The sequence below is a fragment of the Geotrypetes seraphini genome, chromosome 9, assembly GCF_902459505.1.
Source record: "Geotrypetes seraphini chromosome 9, aGeoSer1.1, whole genome shotgun sequence".
Lineage (NCBI taxonomy): Eukaryota > Metazoa > Chordata > Amphibia > Gymnophiona > Dermophiidae > Geotrypetes > Geotrypetes seraphini.
In genome coordinates, this window is record NC_047092.1 from 134,542,448 (window position 1) to 134,555,656 (window position 13,209).

Genomic DNA, 13,209 nt, shown 5'->3' on the forward strand with positions numbered 1-13,209 from the left:
TAAGAAATTAGAGACACTGAAAAAAAAACCCAACTGTTTTTCTCAGGAAGGTTAAAGCCTCTGATTATACCATAAGAAGCCATTCATTCAGGTATGGGAATAGTAAAAGACCATATTTATGAAGGCAGGGAACAAACACAAAATATTGTGAACATATCATAGGAACTGACAAAGAGCATAAGAGAAAGACCTAATTCATAGAAACATAGACAAATGAAGACAGATAAAGACCATATGGCCTATCTAGTTTGCCTATCCATGCCATCTTCCTCTCCCTTAGAGATGCAATGCTGATTGTCCAGCTCTTCTTGGTGTAAATCGCCTTGAACTACTATGGCTTTGGCGGTATATAAGAATAAAAAGCAATGTTACTTACCGTAACAGTTGTTATCCAGGGACAGCAGGCAGCTATTCTCACTAGTGGGTGACATCATCCAACGGAGCCCCGATGCGGACATCTCACAAGCATATTTGCTTGTAGAAACTTTTAGAAGTTTCGAGTTGCCCACACCGCGCATGCGCGAGTGCCTTCCCGCCCAATGCACCGGGCGTGTCTCCTCAGTTCAGATAGCCAGCAGAGAAGCCAACCCAGGGGAGGTGGGTGGGACGTGAGAATAGCTGCCTGCTGTCCCTGGATAACAACTGTTACGGTAAGTAACATTGCTTTATCCCAGGACAAGCAGGCAGGTATTCTCACTAGTGGGTGACCTTCAAGCTTACCACAATGGGATGGTGGGAGAGTTGGCAACTTAGGAGAACAAATTTTATAACACTGTTTGGCCAAACTGTCCATCCCGTCTGGAGAAGGTATCCAGACAATAGTGTGAGGTGAAGGTATGAACCGAGGACCAAGTGGCAGCTTTACAAATTTCCTCAATCGGTGTCGATCTGAGGAAAGCTACAGAGGCTGCCATTGTTCTGACCTTATGGGCTGTGACTTTACTGTGAAGGAGTAATCCAGCCTGGGAATAGCAGAAAGAGATACAAGCCGCCATTCAGTTGGAGATGGTGCACTTAGAGATAGGGCATCCCAACTTGTTCGGATCGAAGGAGATGAAAAGTTGAGGAGCAGTCCTGTGAGGCTTGGTGCGTTCCAGGTAGAAAGCTAAAGCACGCTTACAGTCCAGAGTGTGAAGAGCTAATTCTCCAGGATGAGAATGAGGCTTTAGAAAAAAACACAGGAAGAACAATGGATTGATTCAGATGAAATTCCGAGACCACCTTGGGGAGGAATTTGGGATGAGTGCGAAGGACCACCTTGTCATGATGAAACACTGTAAAGGGCGGATCCGCAACCAATGCTTGAAGTTCACTCACTCGACTGGCAGAAGTGAGGCCAATGAGAAGCACCACTTTCCAAGTGAGAAATTTCAGAGGAGCCTTGTTAAGAGGTTCAAATGGAGGCTTCATAAGCTGAGAAAGAACAACATTGAGGTCCCAAACCACTGGGGGCAGTTTGAGGGGAAGATTGACATGGAAAAGTCCTTTCATGAATCTGGAAACCACAGCATGTGCAGAAAGAGGTTTCCCCTAAAGAGGCTGGTGGAAAGCAGCAATAGCACTAAGGTGGACTCTGATCGATGTAGACTTGAGGCCAGATTGAGACAGGTGCAAAAGATAGTCCAGAACAGAGGACAAGGGGGCATGTTGAGGCTCCTTGTGCTGAGAAAAACACCAAGTAGAGAATCTAGTCCATTTCTGGGAATAGCACATTCGAGAACCAGGCTTCCTTGAAGCTTCCAAAACATCCCGCACAGCTGGTGAAAACTGGAGGGGAGTTACGCTGGGAGGAACCAAGCTGTCAGGTGTAGCGACTGCAGGTTGGGATGAAGCAGAGATCCCTGATGCTGCATAAGCAGAGATGGAAACACTGGCAGAAGGAAGGGCTCCCTGCTGCTGAGTTGCAGAAGGAGGGAGTACCAAGGTTGTCTGGGCCACCGAGGAGCAATCAGAATCATGGTGGCCCGGTCGGACTTGAGCTTGACCAGAGTCTTTTGAATGAGAGGAAACGGAGGAAATGCATACAGAAAGAGATTCCCCCAGTTCAGAAGAAAAGCATCTGCCTCGAGACGATGAGGAGTGTAGATCCTGGAGCAGAACTGAGGCAGTTTGAAGTTGTGGGGAGCTGCAAAGAGGTCTATCTGAGGCGTTCCCCACAGGGAGAAGATTTGATGAAGGGGCGTGGAATGGAGAGTCCACTCGTGAGGCTGTAGAAGAAGACTCAAGTTGTCCGCCAAGGCATTGTCCGCCCCCTGAATGTAGACAGCTTTGAGGAAGGCGTTGTGGTGAATCGCCCAATCCCAAACTCTCAGAGCCTCCTGGCAGAGGGAGGCCGATCCCATGCCTCCCTGCTTGTTGACATAATACATGGCGACCTGATTGTCCGTACGTATGAGGACCATCATGTCGTGAAGTAGATGCTGAAAAGCAGTGAGAGCATTGAAAATCGCCCTGAGTTCCAGGAGATTGATATGGCACAGACGATCCGCACTCGTCCAATAGCCCTGGGTGCAGAGACCGTCCAGATGAGCCCCCAAGCATAGGTCGAGGAGTCGGTCGTGAGGACCTTCTGATGGATAGACATGTGAAACAGCAAACCTCTGGAAAGATTGGAAGAGAGCATCCACCAGCGAAGCGACTGCAGCAGAGCAGGAGTGACCTGAATGTGACGAGTCAGAGGGTCGGAGATCTGCGACCATTGAGAAGCCAGGGTCCACTGAGGAATCCGCAGGTGAAGTCTGGCAAAAGGCGTCACGTGAACCGTAGAGGCCAGGTGGCCCATGAGCACCATCATGTGTCTCGCCGAGATGGACAGACAAGAAGAGACCGAGTGACAAAGATGAAGAAGTGCCACCAAGCGCTGAGGAGGAAGGAACGCTCTGAGTTGAATAGTATCCAGAACAGCTCCGATGAAGGGGAGAGACTGTGAAGGTTGAAGATGGGATTTGGGAAAGTTGATCTCGAATCCCAGACTCTGCAGAAACCAGATTGTCCTCCGAGTGGCCCAGACGGCCCCCCCTGAGACGTGGAATCCTTGATGAGCCAGTCGTCGAGGTAGGGAAACACCTGCAGACCATGGTTCCTAAATGCTGCGGCCACCACAACCAGGCATTTTTGGTGAAGACTCTGGGAGACGAAGCGAGGCCAAAATGGAGCACTCTGTACTGAAGATGAAGGTGTCCCACCCGAAATCTGAGGTATTGACAGGAGGCCGGATGGATGGGAATATGAGTGTAGGCCTCCTTGAGATCCAGGGAGCATAAGCAGTCGTTCTGCTCGAGGAGAGGATAGAGTGAAGCCAGGGTCAACATGCGAAACTTCTCCCTGACCAGGAACTTGTTGAGCACCCTGAGGTCCAAAATAGGACGCAGGTCGCCCATCTTCTTCGGAACAAGGAAGTACCAGGAGTAAAAACCCCTGTTCTGTTGGTCCACAGGGACCGGCTCGACGGCACGAAGCCGGAGCAAAGCCTGAGCTTCCTGAACAAGAAGGGCGGTCTGGGTTAAGTTGGAAGGATACTCTCTTGGAGGATGTTCCGGAGGAACATGATGGAACTGAAGAGAGTATCCCTCTCTTACGATGGAAAGGACCCAGAGGTCAGTGGTAATAGTCGTCCATCGATGGTAAAAATGATGGAGACGACCTCCGATGGGAAAAAGCGGGGAAGGCAGAACGATGCAAGTTATGCTCCCTACGAGACAGTCAAAAAGGCTGGGGAGCCTTGGGGACAGCAGAAGGCTGAGGTTTTTGTTGGGGCTTCTGCTGGTGCTGCCTCTTCACAGGCGGCCGGATGGTGGGGGCCTGCTTCGGCGGGTAGCGCCTCTGATAAATCATAGGCGGACGAGACGGACGAGAGATAGCAGGCTTGGGTTTCTGGCAGAGAATAGATTGAAAAGATTTTTCATGTTTGGACAGCTTCTCCGTCACCGCCTCGATGGACTTGTCGAAAAGGTCCGCTCCCGCACAGGGAACGTTCGCCAGCCTGTCCTGGAGATTCGGGCCGATATCAATGGTCCGCAGCCACGCCAAGCATCTCATGGCCACCGAACAAGCAGCCGCTCTGGCCGAGAGCTCAAAAGCGTTGTAAGATGATTGCATCATCTGCAGGTGGAGTTGGGACAATGACGCCAGTACCTCCAAGTACTCGAAGTGAGCCTGAGAGTCCAGATAGGGCAAAAACTTTTGAAGAATGGATAGAAAAAACTCAAAGTAGGTCGCAAAATGAAAGCTGTAATTCAGGACTCAAGAAGCCATCATCGAGTTCTGGTAGATGCGCCTGCCAAATCTGACCATGGTTTTGCCCTCCTGGCCAGGAGGAGTGGAGGCATAGACCTGGGAGGGATGAGACCACTTCAGAGAGGATTCAACCAAAAGGGACTGGTGAGAGAGCTGTGCTCCGTCGAAGCCCTTATGGTGCACCGTGCGGTACCTAGCATCCAACTTCCCTGGGAACGCAGGGATGGAGTATGAGGTCTCGAAGCACCTCATGAAAGTCTGGTCCAGAAGCCTATGTAGAGGCAGACGGAGAGACTCAGCAGGAGGTTGAGGAAGATGCATTGTCTCCAGATATTCCTTAGAAAACTTGGAACCCGAATCCAGGGTGATGTCCAGATCCACCGCCATCTGCCTCAGGAAGGACGAGAATGACAACTGGTCCGCTAGGGCCAGGCCTCGAGACGGGCTAGAAGAAGATGAGGTGGCCTGGTCCGCTGAGGTCGAGGACCGGCAAGGGGAGAACGAACCCCCGCAGTCCTCGAGTTCAGGCATCGGAGGAGGAGGCGAGTACTCCGGGGAAAACTCCCGAAAAGATTGCTTTCGCCGAGGCAAGGCATGCCTCGATGAATGCCTCGATCGACGACCGGAGCTGTGTCGAGAAGCAGGCCTCGAGCGTCGAGGCGAGCGTAGCCCAGACGAGGCAGCCGAGTAGATGGGACTGGAGGCTGTGGATTGAAGCAGCAGAGGCTGAGACAAGGCCCCACGAGGCTCCCCAAGGCTCGAGGCTCGGCATCGCGGAGGAAGGCTCCGGTCCAGGCAAGCCATGCATCGAGGGTATCGGTTCCAAAGGTGGCATGGGCAAAGACTCTACTCCTTGCGAGGCTTGCCCCGAAGCCAGACCAGACACTCGCCGAGACTCTGCTCCCAGCAGCGAGTGTGCGTGCCGAGGAGGCACCGGAGGCGGCTCGACTTCGCGGGAGGCTTCCGCGTGCCCAGGCTGGATCTGGGAGAGAAGCGTCAGCCCAATCTTGGTAAAGAGCTCGACAAATTGCTTCTCCATCATGGCATGGAACGAAGCCAGCAAAGAGGGATCCGCATCAGCAATGGGACCTCCCGCACGGACATTGCTAACTCGGCCGCCAGGGGGCTTGGACTTAGAGATCTTGGGCACCTTGAGCACCAGTGGAGGAATGGGAGGCTGCGCTACCTGACCTGAGGAGACAGCGGAAGGCACCGCAGCAGGCGTCGGAGTCGAAGCCGGTACGAACAGCAACGCTTAAAAGCACGTGATGTAAGAGTGGAGCAAGGCCGGCACGATTTCGGAAGATGTTGAGGCCCCAGACACGGAAGACAATGTCGATGAGGGAGTATCAACGAAATCGCGCGCTGGCACTTGACACACTTTTTAAAACCGGTAACAGGCCGGGACATAGGCCGAAAAAGCTCCACCACAAGGTCGAAGCCGCGGGGCCGCAGCCTTGCGACCTGCCCGGTCGAACGATCGAAAGAAATTTTTTTTTTTTTAAAAACAATAAAACACAACGTGAGCCAAAGATAATGAGCCCAGAAAAAAACTCAAAACCGCGGGCACAGAGGGCACAAGTAAAGGAACTTCGCACAGAGAGTTTCGAAGGCAAACTTCTCAGCTCCGCAGAAGAGAAATAACTGAGGAGACACGCCCGGTGCATCGGGCGGGAAGGCACTCGCGCATGCGCGGTGTGGGCAACTCGAAACTTCTAAAAGTTTCTACAAGCAAGTATGCTTGTGAGATGTCCGCATCGGCGCTCCGTTGGATGACGTCACCTGCTTGTCCTGGGATAATTATTATTACTTGACCCAAGCTTTCTTTAATTCAGATACATTTTTCATCTCCACCACCTCATCCAGGAAGCTATTCCATGCATTCACCATCCTTTCCATGAAAAAATATTTTCTGAGGTTACTTCACCATCATCCTATGCCCCCTCATTCCAAAGACCTGCCTCATGGCATACAGGTATTTAAACATTTCTTCTCTCCTTCCTTTCCTCCAAAGTAATCATATTGAGATCTTTAAGTCTGTCTCCATACGCTTTATAACTAAGACCACCGACCATTTTAGTAGCCGTACTCTGGACCGACTCCAGTTTATATCTTTTTGAAGGTGCAATCTCCAGAACAGTACACAATATTCTAAACGAGGTCTCACCAGAATCTTATACATGGGCATCATTACCTCCTTTTTCCTCCTGGATATTCCTCTCTCTATGCACCCAAACATAACCCTTAGCTTTCGCCGTCACCTTTTCTACCTGTTTGGCCACCTTAAAATCATCACATATTACCACACCCAAGTCACACTCCTCTTTTATGCACAAAAGTTCTTCACCTCCTAAAATGTCCCATTCCCTCAGGTTTTCTTAGCTGCCAAATTCTGGCAAATTCTTCAAGCTTTGCCTGGAAAGTAGAACATAGGGTGGTGAACATCAGATGGTGGTGCTGCTTCTCCCATAGAAATGCATTAGGCTATTTTCTTTGGAACATACAGTCCAATCTGGCCCATCCTAAATCCTGATGTCTTTTCACAAGTTTTTCTCCCCTGCAAAGTTTTATAATGTATAATTTTTTCCAACTTTCACTGGGTTGGGTGCAAAAAATTTAGATACTCCCAATTAAATCATTGTTGCTTTTTTTTAAGTCACTAATAAGATCCAAAATGCTTAGTGACTCATTAGACAATAAATGAGGAGAAGACAAGTTCACACTACTTTGATCCTTGGAATCTCTTAGTTTGTGATTGTTCTGTCTACTTGCCACAAACAGGGCTTTTCTAAGCTGTGAGCATTTGACAACATAAGAAAGTATTCAGGGATTCTTTTATAGCCTATTTAGCTGGCAACGTCAACTGCCAGAAACACTTAAGAATAAAAATTACACTGAAAAGTTGAACTTGGAGGAAGTGACATCGCTGGTGGGTGGTGAATGCATAGCTTCTGGGGCAGCTAACAAAAGGGATTTTCTCTGCTTCTGACTGCATAGCTATTTTAAACTTAGATTTTCTTGGACTGAGAAGGGAATGGTTTCACGAAAGAAGCTGTAAAAGTTTTAATTTACTACAGTTCAAGAGGACGGTGGTCGCTGAATTCTGGCAGGCAGAAGATTTTGTGTTTAGTGCAGCTGGATATAGCGAAGTTACCAAATGCAATAAGTCACATTATTTTAAAGGGTACTGGGTAAAACAAGGATCACGCAGATACCAAAGACATCTACCACACAGCCTTAAAAAGAAAGCGGTCGTGGCATGGGGTCCGCAGGGAACCTTGTTTTAACTCCTGTGGACCTCACAGATCCTGCTCACCCCACAGATCCATGAGGTCTGCAAAAGTTAAAAAATGAGGATCCCAGCGGACTCTGTGCCCCAGCCACTTTCTTTTTAAGGCCATGTGCTTTTAGTTCCAAGATTTATATGGAGGCCATCCAGATGAGCACCCCATCCTAAAATTGAAGCATTTGTAGTTAGAAATTTGTGATGGCTGGGGGAGGGGCTGGCTGGAAGGAAAGACCGAGTGAGATTGTGAGGAAATATCCACCACTTGAGAGAGTGACAGAAGTTCGAGGTGACTTGGATTGTAGCAGACAGATGTCACATGGCTTAAGACCACTAGGTTGACAGGGTCCATTGTGGAACTCTGAGGTGAAGACATGCCAAAGGAGTGACGTGTATCATGAATGCCATATGATCAAGAAGGTGTAACATCTGATTTGTGGAATTGTGTCAAAGGAAGGAGATTGACACTGGCGAATGAGAATATCCACTCTCTGCTTCAGTAGTAAGCCTCTATGAACACCAATGTCTCAACCAGGCGTCTAAGTAGGGAAATATGTAAATCAGCCACGGTGTTGGCATTTTTGTTTCTCTCTTCAAGATTCCCTGAGAACGCGTGAAATGGGATACTCTTGTTGGGAAGCGGATGCAGGACCCAGCTTAATGAAGACAGCTGAGGCAGGGTAATTGGCAGCGATCAAAGAGAGGTCTGGGAACAGCTAAATACAGTTCTGAGTGTAAGTACCAATTCATTTTGTATTTTTTAAGATTATGAGACTGCCATGTATGGATGTTTATGTTTGAGTGGTGATGAGTACACAACGAAGAATTTAAAAGAAAATAAGACAAAACACTCTTTATAAAGACTGTGTCCTGGGAAGCTGTTGTGGAACCGTCAATTTTAATTCCGCACGTTTTATAAATGTGGAGAGAGTCCTGCTACTGTTGGATATATAATAGAGAGAGATTTGAGAGACTATTTTCTCCCCAAAATATGTTGAGTAATATGCACAAAGACAAATCAGGTGGATTTTTTTTCTGACCTATAATTGAGATGTGCCTGCTAACTTTTGTAGCATATGCTTTTTTCTCCAGAAGACGTTTGGCAAGGTTCTGCATGAACGTCTACTTCGAAAAACTGCGAGCCATGGAATAGAGAGTGATACACTCACGTGGATTAAAAACTGGTTGGCAGATAGGAAACAGAGAGTGGGGCTGAATGGACAATACTTGGACTGGAAAAGCGTCACGAGTGGAGTGCCACAGGGTTTGGTGCTCGGGCCTGTGCTCTTCAACATATTTATAAACGATCTAGAAATTGGCACGGTGAGAGAGGTGATTAAATTTGTGGACGATACAAAGTTATTCAGAGTAGTGAAGACACAGAAGGATTGCGAAGACCTACAAAGAGACATAAATACACTGGAGGAATGGGCCGCAAAATGGCAAATGAGGTTCAACGTGGATAAGTGCAAGGTGATGCATGTCGGTAACCAAAATCATATACACAAATACAGGATGTTCGGTGCTATACTTGGAGAGAGCCCCAGGAAAGAGACTTGGGAGTACTTGTAGACAAGTCAATGAAACCATCCGCGCAATGCATGGCAGCAGCGAAAAGGGCAAACAGAATGCTAGGAATGATTAAGAAGGGGATCACAAACAGATCTGAAAAGGTTATCATGCCGTTATACCGGGCCATGGTACGCCCCACCTGGAATACTGCATCCAACACTGGTCGCCGTACATGAAAAAGGACATTGTACTACTCAAAAGGGTCCAGAGAAGAGCGACAAAAATGATTAAGGGGCTAGGGGAGTTGCCGTACAACAAGACTCTAGAGAAACGGAACCTCTTCTCCCTTGAAAAGAGAAGAATGAGAGGGGACATGATCAAAACATTTAAGATATTGAAGGGAATTGACTTAGTAGAGACAGAGAGATTTGTTCTCCCTCTCCAAGGTGAAGAGAACGAGAGGGCACTTGCTAAAGTTAGAAGGGAAAAGATTCCGTATGAATGTAAGGAAGTTCTTCTTCAGCCAGAGAGTGGTGGAGGTCTGGAACGCTCTCCCGGAGGCTGTTATAGGGGAAAACACCCTTCAGGGATTCAAGACAAGGTTGGATAAGTTCCTACTGGAACAGAACATATGCAAGTAAGGCTAGACTCAAATAGGGCACTGGTCTTTGACCTAAGGGCCGCTCAGTGAGCGGACTGCTGGGCACGATGGATCACTGGTCTGACCCAGCAGCGGCAAATCTTATGTTCGACTTTGGTAGTACTACAGATCTCTTGACACTTCTGGGAGAGAGTAGAATGTGTGTAGTCCTTTTAAATATGTGAAACCCCCATGTGCAAAGGGCTGCCATCACTACCACTAGGCGGTTTGTGAAGACACGAAGGGCTGAAGCCAGTCCAAAGGGCAAGACTTTGTATTGTGATGTACTTTGTGCTTCTTAGCTTCCTTAAGTGCCACGTACCTCGATGCGCGAGGCACAGAAGAAGAGAAAGTAGAGTCCTGTCTCTGTAAAAAGACTGACACTCTAAAAGCGTGTCGATGCACTCAGTGCTGAAGATAATGCCTGAATTATATGAGGTTGGGTATCCATATATGTCTATGCCAAAGCAGTACCGAAAAGTTTTTCAAACTTAAGTTTTTGGACACATTAATTATGTGGGTCAGAGAATGAAATGGTCAAATTACATGAAGAAATTTCTTAAACATAACAAATTCACTTATATACCACAGTAACCTCTCAGGTCAATGTGGTTAACAACAATCAAGAGACTATGCAAGCACAGTGTATTCTAAATAAGTCTTTAGCATTTTTCTAAAGGAAAGATTGGAGCTGGAGTTTGTTCTCAGGACAGAAAAGGGTTTATCCCATGATCCAGCTTGAAAAAATAAAATTCTATAGAAAAATCTTTTGTATATGCAACCTTTTACAGTGGGAAATGCAAATACAGTCAAACCTCGGTTTGTGAGTAACCCGGTTTGCGAGTGTTTTGCAAGACGAGCAAAACATTCTCGCAAAACGTGTCTCGCGAACCAAGTGTTGACTCAATTTGCGAGCACCCCCCTATAACCGGCATCGCTCCCCCCCCACTCACAAAGGGCCCCCTCCCGCTCGAATTGGCACCCCCCCCCCGGCGAGAACAGGAACCCCCCGCCCGACCAACTTTAACTCACCCTCCCTTTGGCACCAGCACACAGCCCACAAGTGCCGGTGCCGCTTGAAGATCTTCTTCCCAGTCTCTGCCGGCTTTGAGCATTCTCGGCGAGAGGGAGAATTAGAAGGGCTTGAGCATGCGCAGATGCATGCTCAAAGCCGGCAGAGACTGGGAAGAAGATCTTCAAGCGGCACCGGCACTTGTGGGCTGCGTGCCGATGCCAAAGGGGGGGTGAGTTAAAGTTGGTCGGGCGGGGGGTTCCTGCTCTCGTGAGGGAGTGCCGATTTGAGCGGGGGGGGCCTTTGCGAGCGGGGGGGAGCGGTTCTCGTGCCGGTGCCAGACGGGGGGGAGGGGTGAGTTAAAGTTGGTCGGGCGGGGGGTGCCAGATCACAAGGGTGGGGGGGACTTTGCGAGCGGGGGGAGGTGGGGGGGTGGGAACGTATCAAAGCGAGTTTCCATTATTTCCTATGGGGAAACTCGCTTTGATAAACGAGCATTTTGGATTACGAGCATGCTCCTGGAATGGATTATGCTCGTAATCCAAGGTACCACTGTAATCTAAAATCTCAAGAAAAGCGTTTTCTGTCAGTAAATTTAAGTGATCAATAATATAATCAGATATAAGGCCAAACAATGTCTTGTAACAGGCACAACCTAACTTGAATAATATTCTTGCCTCAACTGGGAGCCAATGTAGCCACTCGGTACCCTCTTTGACATGGCAGAGAAAATGGCTGATGCTAAGTCAAAAGGTTCAATGATCTGGGGAAGTTGAGTAACTAGGATGCTGAAAATGGTCGACACTCCCATGAAGAAAAAATGGCTCAGTGTGTCATGTAGACCAAAAAGTTGGGTAAAATACTGAAACACGATAAAAACAAGAATGAGGAAAATACTGAAAAGTATGGGAGGGCATTAAAAAAAAGGCAAAAGTTTGACACGCTGAAGAGAAAATTGAAGACAAAGCTTTTCTCAGCTCTACAGAAAATGCAGAACTTGACGTCTGGTGGGAAAGCACCAGCATGTGGGCAGTATGGGCACTGCCTAAAGTTTTAAAGTGACAGTGCAGTTGGTAGAATCCGTACTGGTTTTGTGGATGACGTTGCCCATGTATGAGAATATTATGCCTGCTTGTCCTCGAAAAAATGATGTTTCCAGCTACTGCCTCTAATGTTTGCTGGAGAAGTTGGGGGCTTTTTTCCTACGTGTGGTGGACTTGTGATCTCCTGCAACCGTTTTGGAGAGATGCAAAGTTGATATCAAATGCCTTGCTGGGCTTGAGTAACACAATGAGTTGTAAATGCGAAACTTGCATAAAGCAGATTTGTCTGGTGGCAGCGGCAAAATGTGAAATAGCTACAAAATGGAAGCACTCTGTTAGCCCCACACTAGAGGATTGGACTACACGATTTTTGTGAGATTTGAGATATGAAGCAACTGACTAACATTTTTGGCCGTTTTGATCCTTAGTATGATGAATGGACTCTGCTTTCTCTCCTGCTTTCCCAAATTTGAGACTCTGGATTTATGGCTGATAAGGGGTGGGGGGAGGGGGTGTGAGATTTAGTTTTATATTTTTATTTTGCATATCTCTTGATGTTTTATTACTTTGTATTTGTATTGAAAACTTTAATAAAAATTTGAAAGATATGGAAAAAAAGTGAAGTTGAGGCTGAGGTAAGATCTGAAGACAAGAAAAAGCTCAGACAGAATTCACTGAAAACTGGTCACATTTGAAAAACAGAACTCATCACTGCAGACAATCTGCTGTAAAGTTTAGGTAATACTAGAGTTGTTGTCTAAAGATCTTCTGTACAGCACTGCTTTACACAACAGTGATCTGCATGGGTCAGAAATCAGAAAGAAACCTTTCTATAATCTCACCATAGTTTATAGTTTATTTATTTGTATCCCGCCTTTCCCAAAGCGGATCACAGCAATATATACAAACGTATAAACAGGACAATGCACATACAATAAACAATTAGAAAGAAACAAAAGAAAAATAGAGCGGCCAGAGCTCTATGTAAAACTCAAAGTACAAAATTCAAATACCACACTTCTTTTGACAGAAAAGATGATTCTTCAAAAAATTTTTGAAACTGTAAATTATTTTGCTGATGGATAAATAATGAAAGCTTGTTCCATTCCCTGGGACCTATACATGAAAATATATTATCCCTAGAGACGTGCAACCGCAATTCCTTGCCAGTAGGACTATACAAATCAGCACGATCGACAGAACGCAACTGGCGAGGCGGAGCAAGTGCCAGAATGCTTTCCACCAAGCACTTTGGTGCTAAATTATGCACACAAAGGCAAACCATTAACAGCAATTTTTAACAAATCCTATATTTTAGTTTAAGCCAATATAATTTTGACATAGCATTTAGAAACATGCTCGAGCCTCCTCAGCTGAAAGTGTCCTGATGATCGAATTTTGCGCCACTTGTAGTTTACACAAAACTGAAGCATGTTTATCCAGAAATACCAGATTGCAATCAAGACCTGATAGAACAATA

The 13,209-nt window shown here is 47.1% G+C and overlaps 1 protein-coding gene across 1 annotated transcript in view; it reads right to left on the reverse strand.

Annotated features, from left to right (window-relative positions):
- CAB39 (calcium binding protein 39) overlaps positions 1-13,209 on the reverse strand; it is a 122,144-nt gene that overhangs the window by 41,895 nt on the left and 67,040 nt on the right. The gene's annotated exons all lie outside the window — the stretch shown is intronic.